Source organism: Indicator indicator, chromosome 22 (genome assembly GCF_027791375.1).
Source record: "Indicator indicator isolate 239-I01 chromosome 22, UM_Iind_1.1, whole genome shotgun sequence".
Lineage (NCBI taxonomy): Eukaryota > Metazoa > Chordata > Aves > Piciformes > Indicatoridae > Indicator > Indicator indicator.
The window spans coordinates 8,241,641-8,254,376 of record NC_072031.1 but is presented as its reverse complement, the minus strand read 5'-3'; the positions used below and the strand labels follow the sequence as shown (position 1 = coordinate 8,254,376).

Below are 12,736 nucleotides of genomic sequence, written 5' to 3'. Positions count from 1 at the left end.
GCTGAGACAATGGCAGCCTGTAACAACTGTCACTAACACAGGAACAACTGCTGGCAGTGTCAGCCTGTGTGTGCAGAGCACACGTGCAGGAGAGCACAAATACAACCTACAGATGTGCAGGGGACACAACCTGTTTACTCTGAACGAGACCAGCAAAACTTCTAAGATGCTCCATAAATACAAAGACGCAGCTGGAGGCAGAGGCTAGCCATGTATTGGCCACAGATTTCTTTTTTTCATTGCCTGTGCATAGGGTATTTTGGTAGCAAAAAAGCACAATTACCTATTTGTTAAAGTTTCTCTTCTCTCCACTACCACACAAGCGCAGCAGACACTACTGTATGCCTCTCTTCCCCTGGAGCATGTGCACTTTGCCTCTGAGGCTGTCCCCACAAGGCTGCTGCTGATCGATGTCTGCTTCAGCTGGCTCTTCACCCTGCCCTGCGCCATCCAGCAGCGGCTGGCACTTGGGCTTGTGCAGAGCCCATTAGCATGGCCTGTCCAAGGCAAGTCCACGTGGCTGGAATACTGACGGGATCTCCACAGCTCTTCTGCACCACTTGGCTGTGCAACAGCACAGTTTTGGTAGTGCTGGGTTTTTCTGAGCTGCTGCAAATGAGCCAATACTTATCATCAGGATTTTAAAAGACGACTGCGGAGTCACATCCCAAGCAGCACATGCCAAAACCTGGCCAAATGCAGACCAAGCCAGGAGGCCTCAGGGGAGGAAGAGCTGTACACCCCTGTCCATAAAAACCCATCTGACATCATCTCAAAATAACACCTACCAAAGTGTCTCCCTGACAGAGACGCCAGGCCTCCTGCTCTCCAGAGAAGCAGAACAGGCATTTCTGTTTGTAAACAGCCTGCTCCTTTGCCTCCCGCAGACTGAAACCACACACACACACTTAGTTATTCCATGCAGGCACGTGAACCCTTGCACTTGGGTGTTGAAGGAAAGATTTATCCTTGAAGTTTAAAAAAAAAAAAAAAAAAAAATCAATCACCTAAACAGAGCAACTCTACAAACTCCTACAGGTTCACTCCAAAGAGAGCACTAATTCTTCTTCTAACTTCAAATGAGTTAGATAAAGCATCTGCCTGCGGCTTTGTTTGTAGGAATAAAATGTTTATGTGAGATCCCTGAGAATTTTAGGTAACAGCATTTAACAGAAAAATAACCTTCCCAAGCAACTTTTCTTTGAATTAGTATTCAAAACCACAGCATTTCTCAGGGGCTGGCATTGTAGCAGCTGTTTCAGAGCTCCCAAACTTGTTCTCTTCCCAACTAGGAAAACTTGACAAAAATCAAAACTTAGAAGATATTTAAAGCAAAACAACAAACGGCAAGAGGAATAGTTTGACAAGCTGATGAATAATCAGAAAGCTAAAAGACAAACATCATAGCAGAAAACATTACAAAGAAGTAATTGATTTTCTCACAGAACAGCAGGTCTGCAGGAGAGACAGCTCAGTTTCTAAAGGCTTTGCCATTCCTGCAGTCCAAGGCTTGGTTTAGAGCTGCCACAGTTAGGCAGCAAAATGCTGCACAGCTTCTAACACAACCCTGCATTTCTGACAGCAGCAAACAGCAGACACATAGCAGTCAGTGTCTGTAAATCAAGCTGCTGGGAGCCATGAAGGGCTAATTGCATCAAAAACTCTAGCAAACAGTATATGGTAGAATATTTCCATAAAGATGGAAACAAATGGGATGACAGAGCTAGAATGCAAAGGTACAACACACAGAGCACAGTTTCAGGAGATGACAATAAAGAACTAGGTGCCTTGCAGTCAAGTTACTATCAAAAAGGTTTTAATAAAAAAGAAAGCAGTTTACCTCTGACTGTGGCTTCACAAAAATCCTAGGACAAATTACATGTGTTAAAATAGCAAAATAGTGATTTGAAGGAGCATTTTGCTAGACAATTTTGATTCAGGGAGGAAGCGGCGGGGGGGGTAGTAAAAAGAGAAACTGCAATGTGTGGAAAGCTACAGCTCAGCATTTCTTCTGTAACACTTCAGTTTCCCAAAGTTGAACCTGCCTTCAAACCAGAAGTATATAGGCTCTTCTCTCAGTTTGTTTACTTTGCCTTTTTCACAATACCCAGTGATCATTAAGTGTAACACAAAAACCCCTGAATATTCCTGCTGTGAGTGGGGCTTCCTTGCTGAATGCAAAATAACATTCCTGCTTCAAAGAAAACTTACAAGATCCATAGAGACAAAAGACTAAATACAGACAGAGGCAGGCAGAGGCCAGCAAAGGCCACAAAAAAAGAAAAACAAACAAAAAGAAAAAGTCAGCAGAGGTAAAACTTAGAAGTCCTGTACCCCTGCATCCAGTATCACCCCTACAGAGTCAAGAGGTCTCTGAGCATCCTCTGATCCTTTCTCCCACTCCCGGTAATAAAGCGTAGCATCCTCTGAACTCGGAAGGAGACATGGGACAATGAGAGAAGCTACTTTCACACTGTGCAGAACAAAAGTCATCTGTAACTAGTGTTCCTCAAAAGGTTTAAGTGTAAAGTTCACTTCTCTACAGGAATCAAGCACAAAGATCCCTCTGAGGTAAAGCTGCTGCAGAGGAACTGGACAACTTCACCAGAGAGCCTAAATTGCAACCCGCCTCATTAACTTGATATCATTGCTAGAATTCAATTCAAGGTTTAGTAAATTATTGCTTTAGTAAGCACAAAACAATTCAGGCTATGAATTAATTTGAAATGATAAAACTAGAGAGTTCACATAGTAGTAATTGATCTATTTGGCTGCTTTGCTTTATCATGAATAGTGATTGATTCAGTTTACATTCTTACCCAAGGATACCTTTTAAACATGGTTTAAAACTATAGAAGACAGAACCAACTGTAAGGTGGCAGCAAGAACCATTAAAATAGTGAATAAATAATGCACACAGTGGTAGTGTCTAAAAAACTGCCAGATGACAAAGGTAAACTAACAAGATCAGCACCTCACTTGCTATGTCATCTTGTATTTCTCCAAGTGTACTACAGGACTTCATTTGGGACATAAAATGATGTGCTTGTCTAACTACAGCCACATTTTACTTCCTCAAAGAGGCTCTGAGGCCCTTGCATGTTACATGCTGCTATTACATCTGCCCTTGCAATTTTTTTTTTTCAAGCTAGAAAGATGCCAACAGAAATTGGCAATACAAGTGCATAAAAAATAAACAAGTAGAGTTACTTTGTGCATCAGTTCCTGTGTGGTTTTAACTGGCATCACATCCCTGCATCCGAGGTGGTACTTCCGATTAGTCATTACCTCAGCCTAAGGTCACCAAGCTCTGCCATCAACCATAACACATTCTAAGCAGTCCTTACAAAGAGGATACTCAGACTACAGATACAGAATTGATGGTATGTATGAGAAGAATCACTCTTTTAATAATGAAGGAACCACTTCAGTTAGAGTCCTTCAGGGCCAAGATTAGAAATAGACTGAACAAGGAGGAATGAGACCATTTTTCTGCTTGGCCTTCTGGGGTTTTGCTGTGCAAGAACACAAAGCATAATCTGAAAGTCAAACCTGTTTTCCTATCCTCTTGAGCTTCTACAATGCTAGATTTTAACCTGGATTTTAAGCACAGATCTATCAATCCTTCACATCCAGCTGGATTGGGAAGGCAGCATGCTGGCATGTCATTGGTTCCAGGTGTGGGCTGAGGACAGCAACTTGAGGTCCAAGACTCAGAGAAAGGAGAGGACCTAAAGCCTCTCCTTGAGTCCCTATAGATAGATAAAAGTCAGAATATCCGCAAGTTTTTCAGAACCAGAAACTACCAAACTCACTGCAACATACTGCATCCTTTCTGCCCTGGATTTCCCCCCACTCTCCTTGCTTGCCCCCAGGAACCCTCCATCTCCCACACTTCAGCTGCTCACTAAGGCCCATTTCAGGCTAAGGAAGTTGCTAGATGGGCAGCTGCCTAGGGGGAAGCAAGCCACACAGCAGCATCTGGGTATCTATTTTCAGTGGGGAGACTTTTAAAGGTACATTGCTTCTCTGGAGGGAGTTCACGCTCAAGAGGATGAAGTAGTTGTTCAAAGGACCAGGGTGCACACAGTCCCCCTCTCAGCAGCACTACCAAACTTTTCTCAGTCTTCTGGATCTCAGAGAAAATCCCCAACATATATTTTGCAACAACAAAAATGGGTAACTCATTTTTTATAATCTTTCAGGCATTGCCTCATCATGGCAGGATGCTGCTCCTCATTTCCTGGCAACTGAACTTCCCCTAGCAGTGTCTTATTAAACAGCTCTGATACGGAATGGCTCATTGCTAATACTGCAGACTCAGAATTCCTCACCTCTTCATCATCTGTTTTGCTAGCAACTTCTAGCAGATTAGCAAGCCTTCATTTTCCTCTGCAGAAACTGAACTGTTTATGCTCCAAACTCCTGATGACACATACATAAAAACTGGGGTGGATACACAAATTGGCAAGAGATGGGTAGGATCCTGCTGACAACCTCAATAACCAAGCACACTGCAAATAAGTAACAAGATATCACACTTCTGTGCTGTTAAAAAGGTCACCAGATTATCAACATTTGTTTTAGATAAAGACAAACTACTTTCCAAATCCTTCTTTTATTGTGCTTTCTGTTCCAGCTATATAGAATTCATGCCAAGGATGTACTTTGTCATGTTGCAAACACAAAGCAAAACATAGTTGGCAGGTTTTGGTACAATCACTAAGAAGAAAAAAGTTACAAAAAAAAATCATCATGCAGACACCACTTCTAAGGGAGTAGGAAATGTTCAGCACGTTCCTTTAAGAACAAACAAATACACCTAAAGGCTTTGCACAGCTTTAACCAGAAATCAAATGCGACAAGAGCTTTTGGATGTGCTGCAAAAGGCTAACAGCAACAATTTTGTTAAGAATCCAAAAGCTACTCTGTCAGAGCAGCACAACTGCTCACACAGCCTATACTCTCCTCTATTCCAGATGTATCTGCTTATGCCTTATTCGGGACAAGTTCTTAAGCAGGGAGAAAAATCCGTAACTGCTTTGCATAAGAACCCTAAACATTAGCTCAGGATGTCCCTGCATCTGCCATCAGATAAAAGCCACATCATGGCATGCTGCTTTAGATAAGGGTAGAATTTGTACTGCCTCTCTGGCAATGTCACTCAAAATTGAACTTGATTTTGAGCAAGGAACATTAAAGGAAACGTCCACTTGAGCTTAGAAAACAACTGTCAAATTGGTGAAATGCTCCAGGTGACTCTGACTGCAGTCAGCCACTGCCCATCACTACTAAATATTTCAGGTGTTACAGCTATGCCAGGAGTTCACAACTCAGAGGGAGCAAACAAGCCTGAAAGTGAAATCTTCACCCACCTAACTAACTGGGGATTTTCCCACCAGCTTCAGAGGAGCTGAGAACTCACACCAGTCACAACATATTAAAGGATAGTAGAAATTAATTCTGATTTAACTCTGAGTGATACTGAAAAGGCACAAATTAGAAATATCAAGCAGCACAGTGTCCTTGAGCCTAGCTAACAGAAACACTAGCACCACATAAAGCTCCTGCACAATGATGTGGATGAATCACACAAGGATGTGTCCAAGGGCAGTATTTAACCTAAAGCCTGGACTCCACTACTAACTTCCAGTTACCCTAACACCTCTAGTCTTCATTTAAGAGAATTCACTATTTTAAAAAATCACCATATTCCCAAGAAATTGCTGACACATGTGATTGCCTTTATAATTAATAAAATCTGTGTTATTTCAAATACCTTTTGGAACTTCCCCACTGTATCACACCATATTCTGCCACCTCTGCAGGGCTGTACACCCAGCCAAAGCAGAGATTATGTCACACCACTGTTTACCAAATGTGAGCAAAGTGCTATACCCTGTTTCCATCAGCTCTTTCAACATCCATACAAGTAACTACCAGCCTTTTCCTATTGCTAGTGTTGAAACCAACCCAGAAAGATCCCTCTCGAAGTAGATGGTACCACAAAGAACATACATGTGTGAAAGAAGCATTTTCCAGGGAGGAGGTGGTGGGGAGGCAGTGCACATTTTATCTTGCTTCTTCAGAGAGTTCGCTTTGGACTTTTCATGGCCTCAGAAGCATGCTCATACCTCTTAAGAATCCTTTGCATTGAGTAAAAGAACACATATTCAGCAGCTGTTTCCTAAAGCACATTACCTAAGGACTCCCAGACTTCTGCTTTGATAGGTTTTCTTGCAGTCATCATTATTATCAAACCTAGCTTCTCTAACTGAAGAGGATGTGCCCCCCAGTATTCACATTTCCACTTCTGCTTTACAGAGCAGACTTCCCAAGGTACTTTCTACTTTAAGATAAATATTCACTTGGGAGTGGAAAGTCAGAGCAAATTGCTTTGCACTATTTGTTCTGCTTTTACCCCCTAACCTGGTTTGGTGAGGACCCTTGAATAAGTTTGGCACAGGATTTGCACTGACGATCTGCACGGAAATAAGTGTCATCCATGGTACAAAAATGCCATCAACACCAAATGGGATGCAGATGAAGAGTCAGACATAACAAACCAGCCAGAGTAAGCAAAGGCTGCATTACAGATGCTCCTAGCAGAACAACTCTGTGTTAACAGAACATATGTCATGAACTGTCTCCCAGTACTAGTTTGTGTTGGTTCCTGTCATCTCTGACCCCTCCAGCTGTCATGCAAAGAAGAAACTACAGTAACACAGTAGAAGGATGACTTCTCTTTTACTTAGATTTAGAATAAGCCCCACAGTTTCTCTCATGGATAACACAACTTACTGTCAATATTAAAATAACTCTGGAAGAAAGTGCTGAGAAACAGCCACTTGTTTGAAGGCAAATGGTTCTTTTAACTGCTGTTTTGTTGATATAAAGACTAAACGATCAAACATTGGTATCTTGGCACAAGTCACACACTTGGGGCTTGGGTCAATAGCCCAGAGTAACTGATCCTCTCCTGCTCTCTGGGTGGTGGCTTTCACCCACAGTCAAAGCACCCATCAGCTGAACCTGGCCAGCTGTGGGAGTGCATCAAGTAAACCCACACAACAGCACCCTAGGTGTGGAATCAAATTACCCACATGGACCCTTAGCATCACAGAAACTATCAAGGTTCGAACTCACATCTTCACTTATTTTGCCATCACTTTCCTGTGTGGATAAGTCTTTATTTATGTTATTTAACATCCGAAAGGCCCATGGGTTCATGTCAAACATGAAGCATTTGCCAAGGTCCCTCACTGCACAAACAAAACCTGCATTCCAGAAACATGCTTCCAGAGGCTATATGCTAAGTACCAGCTACAGAGTATGCAAGAAGAGCACAATGTGAATTTCTACAACCATTTCCTTTTGCAATTGATCCAAGTTGGTCTATCTCTGCAAAATGGGAACAAAACTGTATTGCTCAAATGCTTAGAAACAAGAAATGGTTTTTGTTCAGAAAAGGGTGGGAAGAATAGAAGCTGAGATGAACATCAGTGAGAACAAGAAATAAAAGGGAGAGCAGGAAAATCTGATCTTTTGAAAGAAAAAAGGTGCCAGCAGAGAGGGACCACAGACATGGACATGAAACCAAGTTTCCATGGTGTACTGAGGAAAAATCCAAACAGAAAGTTCATCTCTGTGCCAGTGATGAATTGTCCTGCAGGTGAATCAGACATGTTGTATGGGATAAGGGGTGGCTGAAGTTCAAGCCCTCAGCATCTCTGATACAACTCTGACAAAGTGCTGACCAGCCCTGTGCAATCAGGAACATATGTGGGCCCTGGTACACAGCCACACCACAGCGAGCAATTGAACAAGCAGCTGAATGTTTCCATGTGTCACTGCCTTGGGCTAACAAAACCAGCAAGCTCAGCCTGATGTTAGAATGAAGGAGTAGATTTTCAACAAAAAAGGGAATTGAGGATAAGAGCAAACAACAGTTACCAAGAAGAGACAGGAGTCAATGCAGCACTAACAGAAATCAGCAGCTTTGAGGTAATACCATCCCACCTGGGTTGTTTCTAACAGTTCATGAGCTAGGTAACTATTTAGCTTCCTTCCAATAGCAACTGATACTTCTAAAATCCCTGAAATACCTATTCTGAAATATTTATTAAAACATAAGTCCTGACACATACATACCAAGAAAGTAGTCTTATTTTTTAAGCACAACAGTAGTGCTTTAAGTAGTGGCAAGCAAGGTATAGGTGGTCCAGGCTTGCCTTAAAGCCTTAACATACACCTGCTCTACTACACAAACCATGACCTCAGAGTTTGGTGAGCTGTGGAAAGTGTCTAAGATCAGGACATCTTGGAAGCCCCCTCAGCTCCCAGGGCACATCTGCTGCTGTGGCTCAGGTTCACTGAAGAATTGTTTCTGGCTTCCCCCTCCCCCCTACATCAAACTGGGTTCTACACACCTAAAGATCTTAATCTTGAAAAAAAATTGCCTAAATGAGAAAAATAATTGCAAAAGAGCAGGCAGGGAGGAAGCATGATCAGTGCAGTAGAAAAGGGTTCCTTGTTACTAAATACAGTAACCAATCCTCACAACTCATTCATTGTGAGAAGAAATTCTCTAGCAGAATTGCTAAAATTGATATAACCAGAGTTTAGCCAGAAGTAAAACACCTGAAGAGGGGTTCTCTACAGTACTGATTCTGGGTCTGTTTTCAACTGAGTGTGAGCCAAAGTGCTGCTCCTCAGAATTGCAGACCAATGTCTGTTCAGCCCAATCCTCCAGGAACAGGGCACAACCTCAGCAGCACACTGCAGTGTCCTCACAGCATCTGCACGGGGTCAGAACACAGCTTTTTGGCTAATTTAAACACAGCTGGGTAATTCAGTAAGTGGTTAATAAACTGCTAACACAAAAAGTATTATTTAGCAAGCCTGCTCAACTTTGCAGGAAGTTTTCTTGAGTAAAACTGAACTGTTTGGTCAACAGATTTCTGCAGACACAAGTTTAAGTTGCAGCTGAGTAATGCCCTCAGTGGTGTAGTCTTCTGAACTGTACAACCAGCGAGGAAACATCTGTGTTCACTTTGTTTGTTCAGCTAGCTTTAGAGCATTAGGGATAATAGAAAAGCTTTTTCCTCAAGGACTGAGGGCTCACATCTCAGCAGCTGGAATGGCCAAAGGGTTTTTTTGTGTTTGGGTGGTTTTTTCCCCCCCTTCACACACACACCAAAGGATTACTTAAGGAGATTGGCAATCCCACAAGAAATATTAGGCTTGCAGTACAATAGGAATGTTCATGAATCAATACAAGACAAACGTATTTATGTTGATCTGTGCAAACCAAAGGATAAATATTGGTGTTGAATCCTTAAAAATAAAACGTGCAAGAGTGAAGCAGCACAAGCTTCTGCTAATGGTGAGCGAACACCAAGCTGTGGGAAACATCAACTTCCATAGACAACCTTCAGGCTGAGCACAGGTTTTAGGCCACAGATGTGTGCAGCTCATGGAAAAATTATCCTTATTACAGATGTAGCAGAAAGAAGATAAAATGAATTCTCCTCCCACCAACTGCTCTGAAACAGAAAACAGCTGCTGCGAGGCAGCCAGGCACAATCCCAGCCCACAGCACTAGTTACAAAATCTATCTGGCAAGTGGTTACCATCACTGCCCAGACCTGGACCATCCATCCCACCAAACCAGAGTCTATCAGACAGCTGTGGCAGCAGGGTCTCTTCTCTTGTAGCAGGAAAGATGTCAGCATAACCCACCTGGGTAGGTTAAGGGCTGGCAACTGTTTTGTCAACTATTTTTGACCCAAACAAATTCCAGACGCTGAAACTGAAACAAATAGAACTCATCTGTTTCTGGAAGACCTGCAAGGGGTAACAGTAGGCACATGCTCAACACACAGAACCTGTATTGGTATTGGAGTAAGAATTTGTCACAGCAAAGTACTGCTACATGGTCTCCTTAGTCACCTAACCATGGTTTAACACCAGTCAGCAACTAAGCAGTATGCAGTCACTCAATCATTCACCCCAGCTTTACAGTGGAATGGGGAGAATCAGGAGAAAGAAGAAAGAAAAAAAAATTAAAATACTGGTGTGCTTGCCTGAAAATAAAATACAGGTGTGCACACCTATCTCTGTTTGCTTATGAGTTACAAACTTCATCTCTGAGTGCATTTCATCCTTGTAAACAGGACGGGAGGAAACCCAAAAACCACCAAACCACTATCTCTGTACTACAGAGATGATTCAAACTCCTATAGCATCTCTACATCGCTGCCATCCTAACCCTAACAACAGACTGAAACACTGGAGAATACATTTTGCTGCCTGCAGGCAGCCTACAACAGGTGAATGCTGCAGAAGTGTTATTGTAAGAAGATGGGAAACAGTCTTTCAAACCGGGCAACTACAATGCAGGAAGGTAACAGCTTGCCAATGACAGAAAGCAAGGAAAACAAAACCACACCAATTTACTCAAAGGAGAAACACCATTCCATAGCCGAGTTACTACTTACCAAGCATCTAATAGAGCCCTGAAGTACTTTTCTCTCCAATTACATTAATCCACCTCCTAAGCTACTGTGCTACCAACCCAATCCCACCTAAACTATCAAAGCCAATGCCATAACTCCCAGTAACTTCAAACTAGGACTTGAACCAGCTTCTGCAACCACTGAGAAAACCTCCAGAAACAGGAGGGAATTGTTCAAGAAGGAGGAAGGTAATACACAAGACAATGACTAAACTAACCACAAAATACAAACATTTACTAACAAGTACAGCAAACTGCACCTTGCTCACTAGCGACCAGAAGTTTCAAAGCATTGAAAAGGTTTGTTTAGGTAGCAGACTTCAGATCAAAGCCTGGCTAGGTCTGGTAAATAAAATAAAAACACAGCCCAGAAGTAGAATCAGGGACAGTAAGAAATTCAAGGGTTTCCATTCACTTATTCCTTCCAAGTGACACATAGGCCACAAACAGAAATCATCTAAAGCATACTGTATGACTATTGAACAATCACTAGAAAATTACAGTGACACTTCAAAAGCAACAGAACTGCTCTCCATCTGTCATTGAGATGTCCATATTGTCTAAATATGGCATCCTTGAGGGACAAGTAAGCTGGGGAATCCTTATTTTCCTCCACAATATGTCCATTCATGGATCCTTGATATGAGAACTACTGCAAATCTACATGAACACAACTAGAAAATGAAAATTCTCAGAAGGACTTCAACTACAGAATGAAATATCCTGTTGGCAATATTCTGACAGCATGACATCTAACTGGGGTGCTGATGGTACTAAAATGGACAATACCCAGACTATCTCAAATCACTGTGTCAAACTTGTCTGAACTCTAGTAAAGCACTTTTTAAACTTATGATTTGGCTGTATAAAGGTAAACAAACCCTATAACCTAACTTCCACATAAAATACTTTTGGGATAAAGTCTGCTATGTGGAATATGTGCATAAACCCACAGCAGCTGCAGAACCAAAGTCTCAGGCTATGTGACCCTACTAGAACCCCAAATAAACCTTGCTCTTTCTCTGCATCAGCCAACCTCTGAAAATGAGCACTTGTTATGAGAATCACTTCTGGAAAATTCCTGTGCTCTGAAAGCATGATAAATGCATGTAGATTTATCCCATTTTCAAATTGATTGTGCTCCCAGAGGTCCCACAGAGCTTTACAGCTGACCTCTAACTTTCTTCCCAATGTTCCCCAAGTGTGCTCCTCTCCTTGCAGAAATTTGTCCTGCAACTTACAGCCTAAATTCTCCTTCTTCCCATTTCATGAGGCATTGTGCTGTCACCCTAAGCAAAGGGATCAAGCATCTGAAAACTCACACTCCAAATGCCCACTGTAGCTTCACACAAGAAGAAGAAGAAGGGAGAAGCAAGCAATGGACAGTGCTGACAGCTTTTCCTTGATATCCAAGGGTGAGAAAAATCAACTTAAAAAAAAAAAAATCAGAGAAAAATATCCTATTTTATAAATGAAGGCTGGGACTGAGGAAGGGAAATTGCTGGTTCCACTGCCTGGAAAATGAGCATGTTGGAGGCCATCTTTTCCTAATAAACAGTCATTAATCACTCTCAGTCACTTAGCCCAGAAGGCCAAGCAGGGGCAGTCTGGCTGGTGTAAATGTTTAATACTGAATTAGAGCAGAAAGGCTCAGGAAAGTGTCATCATAGCTAGACTGCTACCTGGTAACAAAAACCTTCCTTTGGTTTCAATCCTATCAGGGCCTGATCTGGGCTTTTGGGAACACGATGGCTTCATTGCTATGAAGGCACAGACACAGCAATGTCACAGTGCCAACTACAGAGAGCCAGACAGCCATGAGCTCATTACACTGTTTTATCACTATACTGCTGCAAAATACCATCACCAATTTTGATCCTATCTCTGCTATTAGGAACACAAACACGGGGATGACGATCAGCCCGTGAGGCAGACTGAGCAGTAATCCCCAGCTCGCTCCCTCCCATGGGGAGCCCTGCAGCACATGGGCACTGCCATGCAGCACATGGGCACTGCCATGCACTGGCAGACAACATGCCAGAAATACAGACATGAATGTCCTCATCTGTGTGTACAGAGCTGAAAGAGCAGGATTCTGATGGGTTTACAAGAGTATTTCCAAATCCTCCTCCTGCCGCCCCCTACTCACTTAGTAGCTCAGTCAGAGCCAACTACAGTTATAATTATCACCATAATTATTATTTTAATAGGAACCAGTGA

At 42.4% G+C, this 12,736-nt stretch overlaps 1 protein-coding gene across 1 annotated transcript in view; it reads right to left on the bottom strand.

Annotated features, from left to right (window-relative positions):
- The window catches only part of XYLT1 (xylosyltransferase 1), a 171,246-nt gene that overhangs the window by 148,313 nt on the left and 10,197 nt on the right, over positions 1–12,736 (bottom strand). The window lies entirely within an intron of this gene.